Source organism: Peromyscus maniculatus, chromosome 6 (genome assembly GCF_049852395.1).
Source record: "Peromyscus maniculatus bairdii isolate BWxNUB_F1_BW_parent chromosome 6, HU_Pman_BW_mat_3.1, whole genome shotgun sequence".
Taxonomy (NCBI): domain Eukaryota; kingdom Metazoa; phylum Chordata; class Mammalia; order Rodentia; family Cricetidae; genus Peromyscus; species Peromyscus maniculatus.
Genome location: NC_134857.1, coordinates 78,861,387 through 78,882,432, shown reverse-complemented (window position 1 = coordinate 78,882,432; position 21,046 = coordinate 78,861,387). Strand labels below are relative to the sequence as shown.

Sequence of the window (21,046 nt, the reverse complement as noted above, 5' to 3'; positions counted from 1 at the left end):
TATGGGGTGACCATGAACTTTGTAGGTGACCAAGTCTGGTTGCAGTTTCCAAAGTATGGACATATCTGCATGGTAGGGGCTCAAAGCCTTTCTGGTGGTTAAGGTCCATACAAAGCCCATTGTAGGTCCCACATGGGGCTATTTTTGGAGAGCCTTTCTCTATAACCACAACAGCATTTACTCTAGATGTTAGTAAATTGCAAAAACTCTGGGTTTGGTTTCCCGGGTTTGGGCACCAAAATGTTAGTAAATTGATGGCTGAAACTGCAAGGAGACAGTTCAGCCCTGGAGGGCAAGGTATCCCAGACACCTAGAGCTACTCAGAACAAGAGCTCTGCCCTGAAGGTGTCCTGGACACCTGGAGCTGTTTAGCATAGTTCTGATGTCTGCGACTGCAAAGAAACAGCCCAACCTTGGAAAGGAAATTTTTCTGACTTCTTGGGAGAGTCAGGCCTGGAACTACTTCAGCAAGGAAGGGTATCCTGACTCTTCAGGAAAGTCAGGGATATACCTGGTGTGGTGGCGGATATTCTCCCAGCAGGACACAGCAATCCTGCTCCTCTCCTGGAGAGCCACAATCTCTGGCTCAGTGTTACCAGCTCTCTCTTGCTCAGTCCTGTATGGGACGTCTTCCCAAGGTTCTTCTGTTCAGCGCCCCCTTGCTCAATCTACTATGGGATGTCCCAGCAAGGTTCTTCTATCATCAGTGAATGAAGATCTTCACCCAAAACTCTTTAGAGAAAGAGGATTATTTGGGAAGGAGGAGTCCAGGAGAGTAGCTGCCTCTAACCAGGGTGGAGAGAACAGCTCACAACTGATCAGACAGGGCAGTTTATATAGGATGTCTAGGGGGCAGCATCAACTGTGATTGGTTAGTTGTGTTTTTGTTGTTGTTGTTGTTTGTTTGTTTGTTTTTTGTTTTTTTTTTCTGCCCAGGGATTGGACAGTTTTGTGGGAAAGGGGTAGAGATGGCCCTGATTTCAGGGCCAAACTGTATTTCTTTCACTGGCCTTTCTTGTCTTTTTGACACTACCTCTAAGGCCAGAGCATATTTCTTTCACTGACTCTGATTCTAGGGGCCAAGAGTGCTATTTTGGTACTAGTTTCAGAGTCGGGGCATATTTCCTGGGTTCTGGGTTTGGGGATAAAGTGTTAATTTCTCTGGCTCAGGTCTCAAACATAGGTTGTGTTTCTTTCCCTGGGCCTGGGCCTTTGGGCCAGGATTCTGCTGTCCTGCTCTGTGATTGGTTGATTTCACAAGTCAGCTGGACAGGGGCGGAGATGGCTCTGATCTGAGCTAAACTGTGTTTCGCTCACTGGCCTTATCTGAGCCATTCTTCCCTAATTCTGGGCTCCAGGTCAGGGTGGGTTTCTCTTTTTTCTTTTTTCTTTTTCCACCATTATTTAAGACCTTTATTAACAGGTGCTTGCAGTTTGTTGACTTTTTTTTTTTTTGAAAAAATCAAGTTATAAACTTGTATTACAAATTAAAAATGAAGTTCTTAAAAATCTCAACTTGACCAGATATGAAACAATTTAAAAACCATTAAAGGTTTATTGAGAAAAACTAGACCTTTAAAAAACACACACACACATTTGTTATTATCAAAATGAGACATCTTTAGGTAAAATAATAAAAACCCCATGCTGCATAGATAATGCAGATAGTTCTAGTGTATCTGGTCAACGGGCAAAAAGCAAGCACTTAAGGTCTTCAGCTCCAATCTTTGTTCATTTCTTATTGCTGGAATTTCATGTCATTTCTTCATTTTGGATGACCAAACCGGATGATGGTAGAGATGGTAAACCGGCATTTACTCAGCCCCGCCCTGCTCAGCCTTGGGAGCGGATGAATTCTCAGCTGGTGGATCGGCTGCTTTTGTCTCTTTGCCGTCTTGTGGTTTAGGGTTCTCTGGGCGTCTGTGCCAGTAATTGAAGTTGAGGCGTACCGACGTTGAGGTAGCTGCTGACCTTGGGTCTCTTCTCCTTGATTTTCCTTGTCCTCTTCATTGCCATCCTCTCTAGGCTGTCTTTGGCGAGGAGGGCCCCTGCGGAATCGTGGTCTGTAACCCCGATACATATTCTGTCTCACTGGTCTACCTTGCTCTCCTGCACCCTGGTTGTCAGCACCCTCCATCACTTCTCCTTGCATAGGAGGGTTGGAATACTGTGGTCGACACCCATAGGGTCTCCTCAAGTAGTAAGGTGGGAACCTTCAGGAGCACTTCCCGACCACTCGTTCTTTTCCCCACTCTCACTATTCTGGTAATTTTGGGGGTAATTGTGTGGAGGACCCCTACGACATGGATAGCGTCTATAATGGTTACGGTCTGCTGCGAATTTACCGCCTTTGGAACTCCACCAGGTCCTGTACCATTTGCTGCCTCCGCACCCTTTTCTCCTTCAACAACATAGAAGAAGGAGAAGAATGCCAACTCAAAGGCACAGAAAATATATTCAACAAGGTCATAGAAGAAAACTTTCCCAACATAAAGAAGGAAATGCCTATGAAGATACAAGAAGCCTATAGAACACCAAACAGACAAGATCCCCCAAAAAAGTCCCCTCGCCACATAATAATTAAACAACTAAACATACAGAATAAAGAAAGAATATTAAGAGAAGCAAAGGAAAAAGACCAAGTGACTTATAAAGGCAAACCCATCAGAGTAACACCCGATTTCTCAATGGAGACTTCAAAATCCAGAAGGACCTGGACAGATGTAATGCAGACACTAAAAGACCATGGATGCCAGCCCAGACTAATATACCCAGCAAAACTTTCAATCATCATAGACGGAGTGAACAAGACAAAGCCAGATTTAAACAATACTTATCCATAAACACAGACTTACAGAAAGCACTAGAAGGAAAATTCCAACCGAAGGAAGTCAGATACACCCTCGAAAACACAGGCAATAGATAAAGCCACAGCAGTAAACCCCAAAGAAGAGAAGTACACACACACACTACCAACAAAAAAATAACAGGAATTAACAATGACAGGTCACTAATATCCTTTAATATCAATGGACTTAATTCACCTATAAAAAGACATAACCTTACAGAATGGATACGAAAGCAGGACCCATCTTTCTGCTGCATACAAGAAAAACATCTCAAATTCAAAGATAGACACTACCTAAGAATAAAAGGCTGGGAAAAGACTTTCCAATCAAACAGTCTTAAGAAACAAGCAGGTGTAGCCATCCTGATATCCAACAAAATAGACTTCAAACTAAAATCAATCAAAAGAGATCAAGAAGGGCATTACATACTCATCACAGGAAAGATCCACCAAGATGAAGTTTCAATTCTGAACATTTATGGCCCAAATACAAGGGCACCCACATATGTAAAAGAAACATTACTAAAGCTTAAACCACATATAAAACGCCACACATTAATAGTGGGAGACCTCAACATCCCACTTTCACCACTGGACAAATCTCCCAAATCGAAACTTAACAAAGAAATAAAGGACTTAACTGATGTCATGACTCAAATGGACTTAATCGATATCTACAGAACATTCCATCCTAACAAAAAAAGAATATACCTTCTTCTCAGCACCCCATGGAACTTTCTCTAAAATCCACCACATAGTTGGCCACAAAGCAAATCTCAACAGATACAAAACAACTGGAATAACCTCTAGTGTCTATCAGACCACCATGGTTTAAAGTTAGATTTCAACAACAACAAACACTACAGAAAACCTACAATCTCATGGAAACTGAATAATGCTCAACTGAATCACCAATGGGTTAAGAAAGAAATAAAGAAAGAAATTAAAGACTTCCTAGAGATCAACGAAAAATGAAGACACCACATACCCAAACTTATGGGACACTATGAAAGCAGTGCTAAGAGGGAAATTCATAGCACTAAATGTCTACATAAAGAAGTTGGAGAAATCTCACACTAGTGACTTAATAGCACACCTGAAAGCTCTAGAACAAGAAGAAGCAACATCTCCCAGGAAGAATAGATGCCAGGAAATAATCAAAGTGAGAGCTGAAATCAATAAAATAGAAACAAAGAGAACAATACAAAAAAATTAATGAAACAAAGAGTTGGTTCTTTGAGAAAATCAGCAAGATAAACAAGCCCTCATCCAAACTAAACAAAAGAAACAGAGAGAGAATCCAAATCAACAAAATCAAAAATGAAAAGGGGGACATAACAACAGACATTGAGGAAATCCAGAGCATCATCAGGTCATACTTTAAAAACCTGTACTCCACAAAACTGGAAAATCTAAAAGAAATGGATAATTTTCTGGATAGGTACCACATACCTAAGTTAAATCAAGACAAGATAAACTATTTAAATAGTCCAATAACCCCTAAGGAAATAGAAACAGTCATTAAAAGTCTCCCAACCAAAAAAAGCCCAGGACAGATGGTTTCAGCGCAGAATTCTACCAGATCTTCAAAGAAGAGTTAATACCAATACTCTCTAAATTGTTCCACACAATAGAAACAAAAGGAACATTACCAAACTTCTTCTATTAGTCTACAATTACCTTGATTCCTAAACCAAACAAGAATACAACAAAGAAAGAGAACTACAGACCGATCTCCCTCATGAACACTGATGCAAAAATAATAAAATACTTGCAAACAGACTCCAAGAACACATCAAAACAATTATCCACCATGATCAAGTAGGCTTCATCCCAGAGATACAAGACTGGTTCAACATACAAAAGCCCGTCAATGTAATACACCATATAAACACACTCAAAGAAAAAAAAACCACATGATCATCTCACTAGATGCAGAAAAGGCATTTGACAAAATCCAACACCCCTTCATGATAAAAGTCTTGGAGCAATCAGGAATACAGGGAACATACCTAAACATAATAAAGGCAATTTACAGCAAGCCAACAGCCAACATCAAATTAAATGGAGAGAAACTCAAAGCAATTCCACTAAAATCAGGAACGAGGCAAGGCTGCCCACTCTCCCCATACTTATTCAATATAGTACTTGAAGTTCTAGCCAGGGCAATAAGACAACATAAGGAGATTAAGGGGATACAAATTGGAAAGGAAGAAGTCAAGCTTTCCCTATTTGCAGATGACATGATAGTATACTTGAGTGACCCCAAAGATTCCACCAAGGAACACATACAGCTTATAAACACCTTCAGGAACATAGCAGGATACAAGATCAACTCAAAAAAATCAGTAGCCCTCCTATATACAATTGACAAAAAAGCTGAGAAGGAAATCAGAGATACATCACCCTTTACGATAGCCACAAATGATGTAAAATACCTTGGGGTAACACTAACAAAGCACGTGAAGGACCTATATGACAAGAACTTTAAGTCCCTGAAAAAAGAAATTGAAGAAGATGTCAGAAAATGAAAAGATCTCCCATGCTCATGGAAAGGCAGGGCTAACATAGTAAAAATGACAATTTTACCAAAAGCAATCTACAGATTCAATGCAATCCCCATCAAAATACCAACATAATTCTTCACAGACCTGGAAAGAATAATACTCAACTACATATGGAAAAACAAAAACCCCAGGATAGCCAAAAGAATCCTGTACAATAAAACAACCTCTGGAGGCATCACGATCCTGGACTTCAAGCTCTACTATAGAGCTACACTAATAAAAACAGCTTGGTATTGGCATAAAAACTGACATGTGGACCAATGGAATCGAATTGAAGACCCTGAAATTAACCCGCACACCCATGAACATATAATTTTTGACAAAGAATCCAAAAGTTTACAATGGGGAAAAAAAAGCATCTTCAACAAATGGTGCTGGCATAACTGGATATCAACATGTAGAAGGCTGCAAATAGATCCATATCTGTCACCATGCACAAAACTTAATGTCAAGTGGATCAAGGACCTCAACAAAAATCCAGCTACTCTGAATCTGCTAGAAGAGAAAGTAGGAAGCAGTCTTGAACGCATTGGCATAGGAGATCACTTCCTAAATATAACACCAGTAGCACAGACACTGAGAGAAACAATCAATCAATGGGATCTCTTGAAACTGAGAAGCTTTTGTAGAGCAAAGGATACGGTCAACAAGGCAAAGCGACAGCCTACAGAATGGGAAAAGATCTTCACCAACCCCACATCTGACAGAGGAATGATATCCATAATATATAAGGATCTCAAGAAATTAGACATCAAAATGCCCAACACTCCAATTAAGAAATGGGCTTTAGAACTAAACAGAGAATTCTCAACAGAGGAAACTCAAATGGCTGAAAGACATTTAAGGAATTGCTCAACATCCCTAATCATCAGGGAAATGCAAATCAAAACAACTCTGAGATACCACCTTATGCCTGTCAGAATGGCTAAGATAAAAAACACTGAAGACAGCTTATGCTGGAGAGGATGTGGAGCTAGGGGAACTCTCCGGCACTGCTGGTAGGAATGCAAGCTTGTACAACCACTTTGGAAATCAATATAGCGCTTTCTTAGAAAATTGGGAATCAGTCTCCCCCAAGATCCAGCTATACCACTCTTGGGCTTATACCCAAGGAATGCTCAATCATACCACAAGAGCACTTGCTCAGCTATGTTCATATCAGCATTGTTTGTAATAGTCAAAACCTGGAAACAACCTAGATGCCCTTCAACTGAAGAACGGATAAATAAATGTGGTACATATGCACAATGGAATACTACTCAGCAGAGAAAAACAATGACATCATGAGGGTTGCAGGCAAATGGATGGATCTGGAAAATTCATCCTGAGTGAGGTAACCCAGACTCAGAAAGACAAACTTGGTATGTACTCACTCATAGGAGGATACTAGATGTGGAACAAGGATGACTGGACTGCTACTCACATCACCAGGGAGGCTACCTGGAAAACAGGACCCCAAGAAAGACATGGGGATCCCCCAATGACAGAGAAATGGATGAGATCTACATGAATAGCCTGGACATGAGTGGGAGTAATGAAGGGTGAGTGTTGAGGAAAAGAGAGCTTGGGGGAGCGGGAGATCCCAGCTGGATCAAGAACAGAGAGGGAGAACAAGGAATAGGAGACCATGGTAAATGAAGACCACATGAGAATAGGAAGAAGCAAAGTGATAGAGAGACCCACAAAAATCCACAAAGATACCCCACAATAGACTGCTGGCAATGGTCAAGAGACAGCTCGAACTGACCTACTCTGGTGATGGGATGGCCAAACACCCTAATTGTCGTGCTAGAAACCCCATCCAAGGACTGAGGGATCTGGATGCAGAGATCCATGGCTAGACCCTGGGTGGAGCTCTGGGAGTCTAATTAGCGAGAAAGAGGAGGGTTTATATGAGCGAGAATTGTTGAAACCAAGGTTGGATAAAGCATAGGGACAAATAGTCAAACAAATGGAAACACATGAACTATGAACCAACGGCTGAGGGGCCCCCAACTGGATCAGGCCCTCTGAATGGGTGAGACAGTTGATTGGCTTGATCTGTTTGGGAGGCATCCAGGCAGTGGGACCAGGTCCTGTGCTCAGTGCATGAGTTGGCTGTTTGAAACCTGGGGCTTATGCAGGGAAGCTTGGCTCAGCCTGGGAGGAAGGGACTGGACCTGCCTGGACTGAGTCTTCTAGGTTGATCTCAGTCCTTGGGGGAGGCTTTGCCCTGGAGGAGGTGGGAATGGAGGGGTGCGCTGGGGGGAAGGGGAAAGGGGCAGGAGTGGGGAGAACAAGGGAATCTGTGGCTGATATGTAGAACTGAATGGTATTGTAAAATAAAATAAAATTAAAAAAAAAAAAACATCTGGTCCTGCTATACCACTTTTGGGCATATACCCAAGGAATGCTCAATCTTACCACAAAGACACATGCTCAACTATGTTCATATCAGCATTATTTGTAATAGCAAGAACATGGAAACAACCTAAATGCCCCTCAACTGAAGAATGGATAAAGAAAACGTGGCACATTTACACAAGGGAGTACTACTCAGCAGTAAAATACAAAACAAAACAATGATATCATGAAATTTGCAGGCAAATGGATGGAACTAGAAAATATCATCTTGAGTGAGGTAACTCAGACTCAGAAGGACAAACACAGTGTGTACTCACTCATAAGTGGATACTAGATGTGAGGGAAGGGATGGTCAGACTGCAACCCATAGCTCCAGAGGGCTAGCTATCAGGGAAAGATCATAGGAGGGACACATGGATGATTCTGTGAAGGAGAAGTGGATGGGATCTACATGAGCAGACTGGGTGTGTGGTGGGGTGGCAGAGGGCGAGGAGTAGGGGATAGAACATAGGGAAATGGGAGGGTCAAGCTGGAACAGGGACAGAGTGGGAGGGCAGGGAGGGAGATACTATGATAGATGAGGACATCATGGAAATAGGAAGAGGCAGAGTGCTGGGGAGGCTCTCAGGAATCTACAAATATGACCCCACCTTGGTCTGCCAGCTGTGGTCTAGAGAGTGTCTGGACTGGTCTACACTGGTGACCCATCTAGTGAATAACCTAGCTGTCATCATAGAGTCTTTGTCCAGTGACTGATGGAGGCAGATGCAGAGATCCATGGCCAGGCACCAGGCTAAGCTCCTGGAATCCAATTAAAGAGAGCAAGGAGGGATTCTGCAGGTGTGGGATATCGAGATCATGATGGGAGGACGTGCAGAGATGACCAGCCACATTAGTGGAAGCTGAAGAACTGTGGACTGGTGGCTGTGGAGCCCCCATGGGACTGGACTAGGACCTCTGGATATGGAAGATGGTTGTTTGGCTCGAACTATTTTGGGGGCACCTGGGCAGGGGAGATGGGATCCTTTCCTGGTACATGGGCAGGCTTCTGGGAATCCAGTGCCTGTGGTGTGACAACTTATTCACCCTTGGTGCAGTGGGAAGAGGTTTGGACCTGCCTAGGCTCAGTGTTCCAGGCTGCTGACTCCCCACGGGAGAACTTGATTTGGGGGATGTGGGGATGCAGGGTGGCTAGGAGAGAGGGCTAGGGAGTGGGAGGAATAAGGAGTAAGCTATTCCCATAATTCTCAGGATTCCCTGTCTGTTTTCATGTCCATTTTTCAGCTATAATTTTACTAATTTAGATATTCTCTCTCTATAGTTAATTTGTAATAAGGTTTATTGCTTTTTTCAAAGTATCAAGTCTTTGTTTCATTGATATCTTCTCTATGGTGATATTTCATTTGTACTGAAATGTGATTTTTATTTGTATTTTAATAAATAAAGTTGCCTGGGGGTCAGAGCTAATAGCAAGCCATAGCAGAAGCCGGGTAGTGGTGGTGCACACCTTTAATCCCGATCACATGACAGACAGATCTCTGTGTGTTCAAGGATACAGCCAGCATGGAGACACATGCCTTTAATCTCAATACCAACCATAGAAGACCTGGAGGTCTGTATAGACAGGCAGTGACAAGGAGGTCATGTGGTTGGGTTTACAACCAATGGGAAGGCAGAACAGAAAGTCAATAAGAAGACAGATACACAGGAAATAGGTTTTGTTCTGAGAGGAAGGACAACAGCGGCAGCAAAGGGTAAGAAAGGCGTTTTAAGTCTCAGCTCTCAGCTACTGCTCTGACCTCTAGAGCTTTTAACTCTGCATTTGGCTCTGTGTTTTTTGTTTAATAAGACTGTTCATCTACAGAGGTGAGATGTGTGGGTGGTATGTGGAGTGAGTAGAAAATTTCTTAATAAAGAAAAATGAAAAAAAAATCCGGTCCTAAGCTCTTTTTGGGTTAAGAGACTTTCAATGATTGTTTCTATTTCAACAGGGGTTATAGGTCTGTTTATTTGCTTATCTGATGTTGAATTAATTTTGATAAGTGGCATGTATGGATAAAATTATCTATTTGGGTTTTTTGTTTGTTTGTTTGTTTGTTTGTTTAGAATTTCAATTTCGTGTCGTGCAAGTTTTTAAGCTATTCCCATAATTCTCAGGATTCCCTGTCTGTTTTCAAGTCCACTTTTCAGCTATAATTTTACTAATTAGGTATTCACTCTCTACCTTATAGTTAACTTGTAATAAGGTTTATTGCTTTTTTCAAAGTACCAAGTCTTTGTTTCATTGATTCTTGTATTTTTTGTTTCTCTTTTATTTATTTCAGCCCTTAGTTTGATTATTTCTTACTGTCTACTCCTTTTCGGTCTACTTCTTCTTTTTGCCTTAGAGCTTTCAGGGGTGCTATTAAGTTAGTAGTATGAGATCTCTTTTTTTGATGTAGGCAGTTAGTGCTGTGAACTTACTTCTTAGAATAGTTTCATTGTGTCCCTTAAGTTTGAGTATGTTGTGTTTCATTTCATTCAATTCTAACAAATTTTTAATTTCTTTCTTGATTTCTATCTTGACCCATTTTTTTATTCAGTAAAGAGTTGTTCAGTTTCCATGAGTTTGTAAGCTTTCTGTTGTTGTTGGGATCCAGTTTTACTATGTTGTGGTCAGAGAAGATGCAGGGTGTTATTTCAAAAAACTTTTTTTTATCTGTTGAGACTTGCTTTTTCATAGTGTGTGATCAATTTTGGAGGAAGTTCTATGAGGTGCTGAGAAGAAGGTACATTTTTTTGTGTGTGTTTGGATGAAATGTTCTGTAAATATCTGTTAGGTCTACTTGGTTTATAACATCAGTTACAGAGAATTTCTCTGTTTAATTTTTGTCTAGATGATTTGTCTGTTGGCCACAGTGGGTTATGGGTTATTGAAGTCTCCCACTATCAATGTGTGAGGGACAATATGTGATTTAAGCTGTAGTAGTTTTTCTTTTGAACTTTGTTGCCCATGTGCTTATATGTTAACAACTGAAATATCCTTTTCCTTTGATGAATATGTAGTGTCCTTCCTTATATCTTCTGACTAGTTTTAGTTTCAAGTCTATTTTTTCAGCTATTAAAATGGCTACATCAACTTAGTTCTATTTTCTTGGAATATTTTTTTCATGTTTTTATCCTGAAGTGGTCTATTCTTTATGTTGAGGTGTGTTTCTTGAGTCAGCAGAACAATGGATCTTGTTTTTACATCCATTCTGTTAGTCTGAATATCTTGATTATGAGATATCAATTAGCAGTGTTTGTTGATTCCTATTATTTTGTTGTTGTTGTTGTTGGTGGTGGTGGTGGTGGTGGTGGTGGTGGTGGTGGACTATATGTGGTTCCTCTCTTTTGATTTACTGGTCTTGGATTATTTATCCCTTGGGTTTTTATGGTTTAACTCTTTAGGTAGTACTTTTCCTTCTAGCACATTCTGCAGGGCTGGCTTTGTAGCAGATATTAGTTAAATATGGTTTTATCATGGAGTATCTTGCTTTCTTCATCTATGGTGATTGAAAGCTTTGCTGGGTATGATAGTGTGGTGTAGGGAGCCGCTATTCAAAGATGGCGCTGGCTTCCTGGTAGCCTAGCTGTAAACAACTCCATATTTGGCTATGATGCATGAGTATGGTAATTGGCCTTATGTCCTCGGCCTATCCCGTGGCTCCCCGTGCTAGCATTCTGGCGGGACCCAATCACAGTACGGCACGTTTGCCTGATTCCCTTTATAAGCAGCAGCAGTTTAGTCCTCGCCGCCCCTCACCTCCTGCTCTCCCTTAACCAAGAGGCGCTCCAATAAAGTGTGTTCTGAGATGGATCCTCACATGGTGGTCGTTCTTCCTCGCTGGCCGAGGAGCGCGCCGCAGTGTGGGCTGGCATGTATGGTATTAGAGAATGAAGTACATCTCTCTGGGTTCATCTGGCTTTTGGAGTCCCATTGACAAGTCAGGTGTCATTCTGATAGACATGCTTTTATATGTTACTTGGTCTTTTCCCTTTGCAGCTTTTAATATTCCTCATTTGTTCTTTGTGTTTGGTGTTTTGATTGCTATGTGCCATGGGACTTCTTTTTCTGGTCCAGTCTATTTGGTTTTTTATATGCTTCTTGTATTTTGAAAGCAGTGTCATACTTTAGGTTATGAAACTTTCTTCTATGACTTTGTTGAAAATATTTTCCATGCCTTTGACCTGGATTCTTCTCTTTCATCTATTCCTATTATTCTTAGATTTATTATTTCTATAGTGTCTTCAATTTCCTAGGTATTTTGTGTCAGGACATTTTTAGATTTAACATTTTCTTTGACCAAGATATCAAGTTTTTCTATAATGTCTTCAATTCTGAAATTCTCCCTTCCATCTCTTCTATTCTGTTAGTGGGGCATACCTCTGAGGTTCCTGTTTGAGTTACAAAATTTTTCCTTTCCATATTTCTTTCAGTTTGGATTTGTGTTTTCTTCCATTTATTTTTCTTTTTAAAAGTTGATTCTATTTCCATTTGCAGGTCTTGAACTGTTTTGCTCACTTCCTTCCACTGTTTTTTTTTTTTTCATAGATTTCTTTAAGGAATTTATTCATTTCCTCTTTAAAGACTCCTATCATATTCATAAAGGATATTTTCAGGTCTTTTCCTTATGCTTCAGCTACGTCCCAAAATTGGGGTTGCTGTGATCTAGTAGAGACATTTTGTCCTGGCTGTTATAGATTGTGTTAATACACTGGTGTCAAGGTATTCTGGTTTGTGACAATTGTAATTCTAGGGGCTCATATCTGGTCTTGTCTTTGTTGGTTGTATTTTGTTGCTCCATTTCTGTTGTCCTCTCTGGTTTTTAGTAGAGTGTGGTTTCTGTGTGTTGCCTGTTAAAAATTATTTTGGGATCCTGGTAGGTGTGGCCACTAGAGATTCCCTATTAAATATGTTTCTAAGTATTGAGAACTGACACTTAGAAATGGGAGTGGGCTATGAATAGAATGCTGAGGCTGTCCACAGGATGTAGGAAATCAGGATCTTCCATCAGGATCTGTTTAGTGCTTTGAGAGTAGGAGCAGAGCATAAAGAGAGGCCAATATGGTTAGCCTGCTGAAGAACTGGGGATTAAACTGGGAGACTGGATCTGGAGGAGAGGATGGAAAGTGAAACATGAATATTGTCTACCTGCTTTGATATCCTAATGATTCTCTGGCAGGGCCTGGCTTGGCTGGCTGGATCCCAGGAAATACCAATGGTGCTGGGGACTGAGATAAAGCAGTGAGTTGGGGGAACAACATTTGGAGGGGTAGATCTGTGTGATGGACTGGAGATGAGGGCAAAGAGGATGATGAGACTGCAAGGTCGTGTGCTCTAGAGATGGGGGTGAGACTTGGAGGATTCAATTTGTAGGAGAGGAGGGAGTGGTAAAGATCTTTAGTTAGTCTTCCTGCATGCTTGGCTGGGGTGACCTCAGGTTCCCAGGGAGCTCCTGCTGGAGTTGTGGCCCCAGATAAAGTGGAGAGTAGGGAAGGACTTTGGAGGAAGATCTGCAATTAGCCTACCTGCTTCCCTGGTCTGAGCCCCTCCCCCCCTTTTTTTTCCTTTTATTTTATTTTACAATACCATTCAGTTCTACATATCAGCCACGGATTCCCTTTTTCTCCCCCCTCCTGCTCCCCTCCCCTTCCCCCCAGCCCACCCCCCATTCCCACCTCCTCCAGGGCAAAGCCTCCCCCAAGGACTGAGATCGACCTAGTAGTCTCTTTTTAACTCTTTTATTTTTGTGACCTGAGTCCCTTTTTAACCCTTTTATTTTTGTGTGTATCAATGCCAGGGATTTCTCTCCTCCTTTAGAGGTTTGTGTATAAAACATTGTGCTCCTGCTGGTGATTAAGCTAAATGATTTTGGACTTTAATTATCTCTCTCTCTCTCTCTCTCTCTCTCTCTCTCTCTCTCTCTCTCTCTCTCTCTCTCTCGTGTGTGTGTGTGTGTGTGTGTGTGTGTGTGTGTGTGTGTGTGTGTGTGCGTGCGCGCATATAACTTGACTGTTACCCAAACTGGCCTCATTTTTATATAAGGATTACAAACAACGGTCACTGGACACCCTTCAGTCTGTGTTTTGATTCTTCAGCCTGGCTCTTGCCCCAGGCTATCTCACACATCAGATCTTTCATTAAAATCATGACATTTTGACTCTAGAGTTTCTCTCAACTGGAATAAATGCAGTTTGTTTTTTTAGAGACTTTCCATGTTGAATAACCAGCAGAAAGAGAGAGACGGAGACAGAGACAGAGGAGTCCCATTATCCACCCCTTAATAAAAAAGCATTAACCCATCTATACATTCATTGCCCTTCTTAGTGATAATCTAAGAAACCCATGCTGCTGAGAAGAGGACTGTGTTTCTCCTTCCAGGATTTATTTCCATCCGCAGCAATGTTCTTGACAAGAGACTAAAATGATGGGATTTTATACATTTAGAGAAAGGTCAGAAGATTGAAGAGAATCAGATAAAGAGAGTTAAGAGGTGAAGGCCAAACACTTTGGAAAACGCACTTTATCTGAGCATATGTTGAAACACAAAAGCCCAGGGAGAAATTTCACAAATATCTTATTCTTTTTTCAACACACACCCTCCCCAAAGTAACAAGTACTAAGCCTAGATTATCCCCTTTTCCAACTACAGCTTCCTTGAGACTTTATCAATATGTTTGCTTACGGTCCCTCAAAGGGTAGTGAATCACCAAATGTCTGTTCTACATTGTTCTTTCCCTCTAATCTGTAACCAGCACAGCTTAGAACACGGATTCCTTATCTGTAGTTTACATAAATATCTGGTCAGAAGGTCTTTTTTCAGTTGGTTCTTTCTCCTGGCTCTGGCAGTTGGGGGTATTTACAAGGGCCCAGTATTGTTCCTTTCTGACTAGCAATGTTAGGGTCGGTTCAGTGGGGAGGAGAATTTGCTCCTCTACAAGAGGACCCAAGTTTGATTCCCAGCATCCAAATCAGGTGGTTCACAACCCCTTATAACTCCAATTCCTGGAGACCCATAATCCACTTCTGATCTCTGCCTGCACCTGTATTCACATGTTCACATTCCCACACACAGGCATGTATTATACCTCCATACATAATTAGATAATTTTATAAAGAATGATTTGAGAAACACTTTTTTGTTAAGCAAATTAGCTTTGCTTTCTTTTTTTGTAATTTTTTAATTTTTTTTATTATTTTTTTCCTTTTATTTTATTTTACAATACCATTCAGTTCTACATATCAGCCATGGATTCCCTTGTTCTCCCCCCTCCTACCCCCCTCCCCTTCCCCCCAGCACACCCCCCATTCCCACCTCCTCCAGGGCAAAGCCTCCCCCAAGAACTGAGATCAACCTGGTAGACTCAGTCCAGGCAGGTCCAGTCCCCTCCTCCCAGGCTGAGCCAAGCGACCCTGCATAAACCCCAGGTTTCAAACAGCCAACTCATGCAATGAGCACAGGACCTGGTCCCACTGCCTGGATGCCTCCCAAACAGATCAAGCCAATCAACTGTCTCACCCATTCAGAGGGACTGATCCAATTGAGGGGCCCTCAGCCATTGGTTCAGAGTTCATGTGTTTCCATTCGTTTGGCTATTTGTCCTTGTGCTTTATCCAACCTTGGTTTCAACAATTCTCGCTCATATAAACCCTCCTCTTTCTCGCTAATTAGACTCCCAGAGCTCCACCCGGGGTCTAGCCGTGGATCTCTGCATCCAGATCCCTCAGTCTTTGGATGGGGTTTCTAGCACAACTATTAGGTTGTTTGGCCATCCCATCACCAGAGTAGGTCAGTTCCGGCTTTCTTGAGAAACACTTTTACTTCTAACTTTTCTTACTTCCCGTGCCTTGGCCTGTTCTTTACCCATTTTACTTTTTAATATCCTTACATTTATTCCTAACATGTTGGAATGAGTCCTGTGACTTTTTCTCCATCCCTTCTTATTGTCTTCTTAATTAATTTCATGTTATGACCCATACAGGAAGCTGAAAGAGTAAAGTCCAAATTCTGCATCCTTCATCTGGGATTTTTTGCATCATTGAAGATGCATGGAGTGCCCCTAACCAGAATATATATCATGTGCTGGTCAATGTTTTGGTCATCATGAGATTTTGCAGGAGGACATAGCAGCAGTCTCACCTGGGGCAGGCCATTAGCACACATAGGGACAGTTGGGTAGTCCCTATTCTCCAGAAAAACAAAACAATTTTTGTGCAGCATACTTCCTATTTTTCTAAAATTTCTCTGCATGATCCTTCCTCATATGGATAGTCTCCTTGGAGACCAAGAATCCTAAGATCATTGATATCCCTACACAGTTTTATTCTTGGAAGGCAGATCTGAGGCTGCAGATGACATTTAAACAGACAGACTGAATTCTCAGCTCCATATTGCACTCAGTCTGCCTTTCTCTCCTTTTAGTTTAGTTTGTGAACATAGGATGGTGCCACCTGTACAGCAAGTCTTTTCTGGTTTGCTAATCCTTCCTGGAAATGACTTCCAGACACAGCAAAAGGTATACTTACTAATACTCTAGGTCTTTCTATTATTTTTTTTTAAATTGTTATGGGTGTTTTGTCTGAATGTATGTCTTTTTATCATGTGTGTACAGGGACCACAGAGGCCAGCAGAGCATGTCAAATACACTGGAACTGGAATGTGGTTAATGTACACAATGAGACTCCATTGGAGAACACTAATTTTTCCTTCTCAGACGGGTACTTGATTACAGATAGATTCCTGGTTAGAAGTTTGAACCCTCCTGACCTCAGTGCTGGGACCCTGCCTGGCTTGAAACTGTGCAGATACTGTGTGTGCTGCTACAGTCTGTGAGTACATATGTGCAGCAGCCCTGTTGTGTCTGGAGAACACTGTTTCCTTGGAGTCATCCATCACCTCTGGCCCTTACACTCTTTCTGCCTCCTCTTCTTCATAGGTCCCTGAGTACCACTGGGAGGGTTTGATGAGGACATTGCATTTATCACTGGGTGCTCCAATGTTTCTCACTCTTTGAACACTATCTAGTTGTGGGTCTCTATGTAAACTCCTTTTTACTGCAGAAGACACTTCTTGGATAATGGTTGAGTGAGGCACTGGTCTATGGGTCAGAGAGTCAGTCATAGGCTGTTGTTTGGCTTCTAATGGCTCCCTTAGGGGTAGGGGTGAAAAGGTGTGGCATCAGTGACACAGACACTAGGAGTCCATTAATTGCAAATAATGAAGCCATTTATTCAATAACTGGGAAGGCCTTATATACCCTCCTCCCAGCACCCAGTTTGTGTTTTCATCCTTCATTGGTTGAACACAATCAGGAACTCTGACATTGATAGGAACCCTGACAGCAACTGTTGCTAGACCCTCAGTCAGACTCTGCAAGACCAGGAACTCTGACAGTGACTAGCAACTCTGACAGCAACCAGGATCTGTGACAGTGACCAGGAACACTGACAGATCCTGTTGCTAGGCCCTCAGGCAGACTCCAGGTTGGCTCATAAGGAGTATGTTATGTGCATGCCTTGGAAAGTGGTCTGAGCCAATTTTCTCGCCCCTATGGGCCTGCCCTACTTCAATAGGCAGTCATTTTATTGCTATATTTCCTTAACAGAACAATAGTATTTGGTTTTTGCCTAAACCCATGGCCTATCCAACCTCATGTTCTTGGTCACCTTAGCAGTGTCAGGCATAGAAACTCATGTAATGAGCCTTAAATCCAACCAGAGAGTGGTTGGTGACTCCTAGAACACTGGTTCTACTATTGCACCAGCATGTCTCACAGGCATGTGACATGGTATGTCACAGGGTTTGTAGCTGGGTTGATGATTGCCTTTCTTCTGTAGTGGCATGCACAGCATCTTCTAGTACCATGAATGCTAGTAAGCAGGGTGAAGCCAATAAATAGGCACAAGCTCAGCCTTCCTTTGTGTTCAATGAGAAATGTAAGCATTGACTTTAGGAATAAGGCCTTACAGTTAGTCTGTGGAGAGCAAAAAAATAATCTTGGCAATAGGCTGGAATGGTTAGGGATTTCCATGGGGTCCTGTTGGCCAAAGGCTCACCTAGATATAACCAATTCCTAGAACTGGAGGTTTCATTTGGTATATAAGATGTCTAGTTGGTTATTGTCTCCCCCATTACTAGGTGACTCCATCTATATCTTTCATATATGTATATATTTCAGAAAGTTTCTTCAGTAGCAAGTTTCTATATAACACCTGAGGAAGAATGTTAAACAGCTAATCAGAGATTAGTAACTGTAGAGTCCATCAACAATAGACCATTCCTCAGAGTTGGCATCAGACTCCACCTCTGTGTCCCTGGTAACACTAAAAAGGTTAGCTCTGCCAATCCTTAGATCTCCAGGTCAAAATAATGGAACACCTCTGCCCCTGGGTGGAGACATATCATTCTGATATGCATCAAAGATTTGAACATTGAATTCTTTCTTAGTCTTGCTGGGCTTGTTAGTCTTTTGGCCAAAAATTCACTCTCCAAGGAAAACAGATTCACCTGAAGACTGGCAAAGGAGATGGGAGAAACAATTAGCCCCTTAATGATACAATAATCTTCTCTTTCTAAGAAACTCATTTCCCATGTAGCTGCTTTTAGGGCTTCTATTGCATGCTCACTTTTCTGAGTGACTCAGTAAAAAAGTAAATTTTTCTTTTCTTTCTATCCCTTCTTCTTTCAGATACTGGCTGTAGTGGTTTGAAAGAAAATAGCCCCCAAAGCTAGTGGCATTATTGGAAGGTGTGGCCTTGTTGGAGTAGGTGTGTACTTGATGGAGAAAGGTTGTCACTGTGGAGGTGAGCTTTGAGGACTCATAAATGCTCATCTACACCCAGTGAGACAGACCACCTCCTGTTGTGAGTCAAGATGTAGGAACTTTCAGCTCCTTCTCTAGCACCATGTGTGTCTGTGTGCTGCCTTGCTTCCCACCATGATGACAATGGACCAAACCTCTGAAGTGTAAACAAGATACCACAATAAAATATTTTCTTTTATAAGAGTGACATGGACATGGTGTCTCTTCATGGCTATAGAAACCCTAACTAAGACACTGGTCAAAGCCTGGCCATGCTTTCCCTACTGCTCTCTGAGCTTTCTCACTCATTTTACGAAGCCCCCACATTCTACCACACATGTGTTTGCTGCCTTCTATTGCTGACAATGCCAGCTTACTTCAGACAGCAGGACTTTCATTCTGTCTGTTCTCCATCGCTCTCCTGCTGGCAGGTGCTGGTATTTACAACTTGCCTACCTTGGTGTTTTTCTTTTAGACTCTAATAACATCATTCTCAAGTTTCCTTTGTTTACTAGATTAGGACCCCATAGTGGGAACCCCAACTTTCTCTTCTAACAGTGTCCTCATCACTCATATAGGAAGGGAAGTTGCTTGCATTTTAGTAGTTTGTGGACCTCTTTAAAGCTGAAAAAATAGGCATATATTTTTATTCAGTATATAATCAACATCCTTTACTGATAACTTCCTCTCGTGTATTTTAAATAAAGAATTAACTGACTGTTTTGTATATTCTGCAAAATCCTCACTGAATGGGCCTGACCAATCAAATGCCATGCATAAGATGCATACAGAGAGACAACCAGCTTCCCACTTAGCCACTAAATTAAGTACATGGTGGTAAATTTTAAAAGAAAAAGGAACCTAAATAGTACAAGATTAGGAAAAAATATGGTTTACATTTTGAAAATATTGTTAGTTATTGTAATCCCCAGCCCTATTTTTAACCTTTTCTTCCCTGATCTAATCCATAAGTACAAGCCTTCATCAGAATCACAATTAATTTTACCTTCAAGAGTAGAGTAACATGTCCAGGTTGGAGAGATGGTTCAGTGGTTAAGAGCACTTGTTACTCTTGCTGAGGACCCAGGTTCAGTTCCCAGAGCCTACATGGGAGCTCTTCACTGTCTGTAACTCCAGTTCCAAGGAATCTGAAATCCTTTTCTGACCGCTCTGCAGGCACCAGGCAAGCATGTGGTATACATACAAGTATGTGGGCAAAACATTCACACACACTAAATAAATCCTAGAAAAGTCTTTGGAAAAGAGTAATGCTATGTCACTGTTTAGTTATGTTTCTACTGCTGTGATAAAACACCATGACAAAAGCTATTTACAGAAGGAGGGGTTCATTGGGGCTTATGACTCCAGAAGGTAGAGTCCATCACCATCATGATGGGGAAGTGTTGCAGCAAAAAGAAGGACCAGCTGAGAGTTCACACCTAGGTCTTCAAACAGGAAGTGGAGTGAGTACACTGAAAATAACGCACAGCTTTTGAAAGCTCAAAGCCTTCCCTCCCCTGTGACATATTTAACACCTCTAAACCTACACAAACTGTATCACTACCTGGGAACCAAGTATTCAGATGCCTAAGAATATGAGGGGTGGGATTTGGGTGGGGCTCTAATTCAAACTACCACATTCTGCATTCTACTCTCTGGCCTCCCCATAGTCTTATGGCCATATCATAGTGACAAAATGCATTTAGTATAACTTCAAAAGTCCCCATAGTCTCTCACAGTCTTGGTGCCGTTTTAAAACCCCAAAGTCTAAAGTCTCTTGTCAGACTCATGGCAATGTCTTACCTGCAAACTCCTGTAAAAGCAAATTATATATTTCTCATATACAATGGAAAAGAGAGCTCATGTCTCTAACTGCAATCAGGAAGCAGAGAGAACAAATGAGGAACTGGTGTGAGTTTTTGAACTCTCAAAGTCCTTCTCTAGAGACACACTTCGTTTAGCAAGGCTACTCTCCAAATAGTGTCACCAATCAAGTATTAATTGCCCAAGAATGTGAGGTCCCCTCCAACAACCACAAACCATTCCCTAAATGTAGATGCCCTTTGGAGACTTTTGGCTTGAAGCAGCATCAAGACCAGGCATTGGCTCAGCAGTCATTTTCTGAGAACACGAGATCAAACCTGGGTGTTCACAAACAAGCCTAAATTGAAGAGACGGCAGGTGTTGCTCAAGGGAAGGGAGCCCTTTTGGAGCACAAACAATTTCATCACAAGTCTGTGTCAGATATAGGACCCCAGGACTCCATGTGTGCCCTCCATGATTCAGTTTGCTTTGCTCTGGTCATGCCCAACTCTTCTTTCAAAAAGAGAATGTTTACTCTGTGCCTTTGTGTACTGAAGTATGTAAACCCTTTGATTTTTTAATAGATGTTTATAGTTAAGAGATTGCTTAAGCTTTGGACTTTGGAACATCATTGCTAGTGTTGACACTATGTGGACTTTGG

At 41.7% G+C, this 21,046-nt stretch overlaps 1 protein-coding gene and 1 pseudogene across 1 annotated transcript in view; both read right to left on the bottom strand.

Moving 5' to 3' along the window:
• The window catches only part of LOC102912479 (NADPH-dependent 3-keto-steroid reductase HSD3B3-like), a 107,673-nt gene that overhangs the window by 21,246 nt on the left and 65,381 nt on the right, over window positions 1–21,046 (bottom strand). The gene's annotated exons all lie outside the window — the stretch shown is intronic.
• Window positions 1,800–15,648, bottom strand: LOC143274060 (Y-box-binding protein 1 pseudogene; annotated as a pseudogene).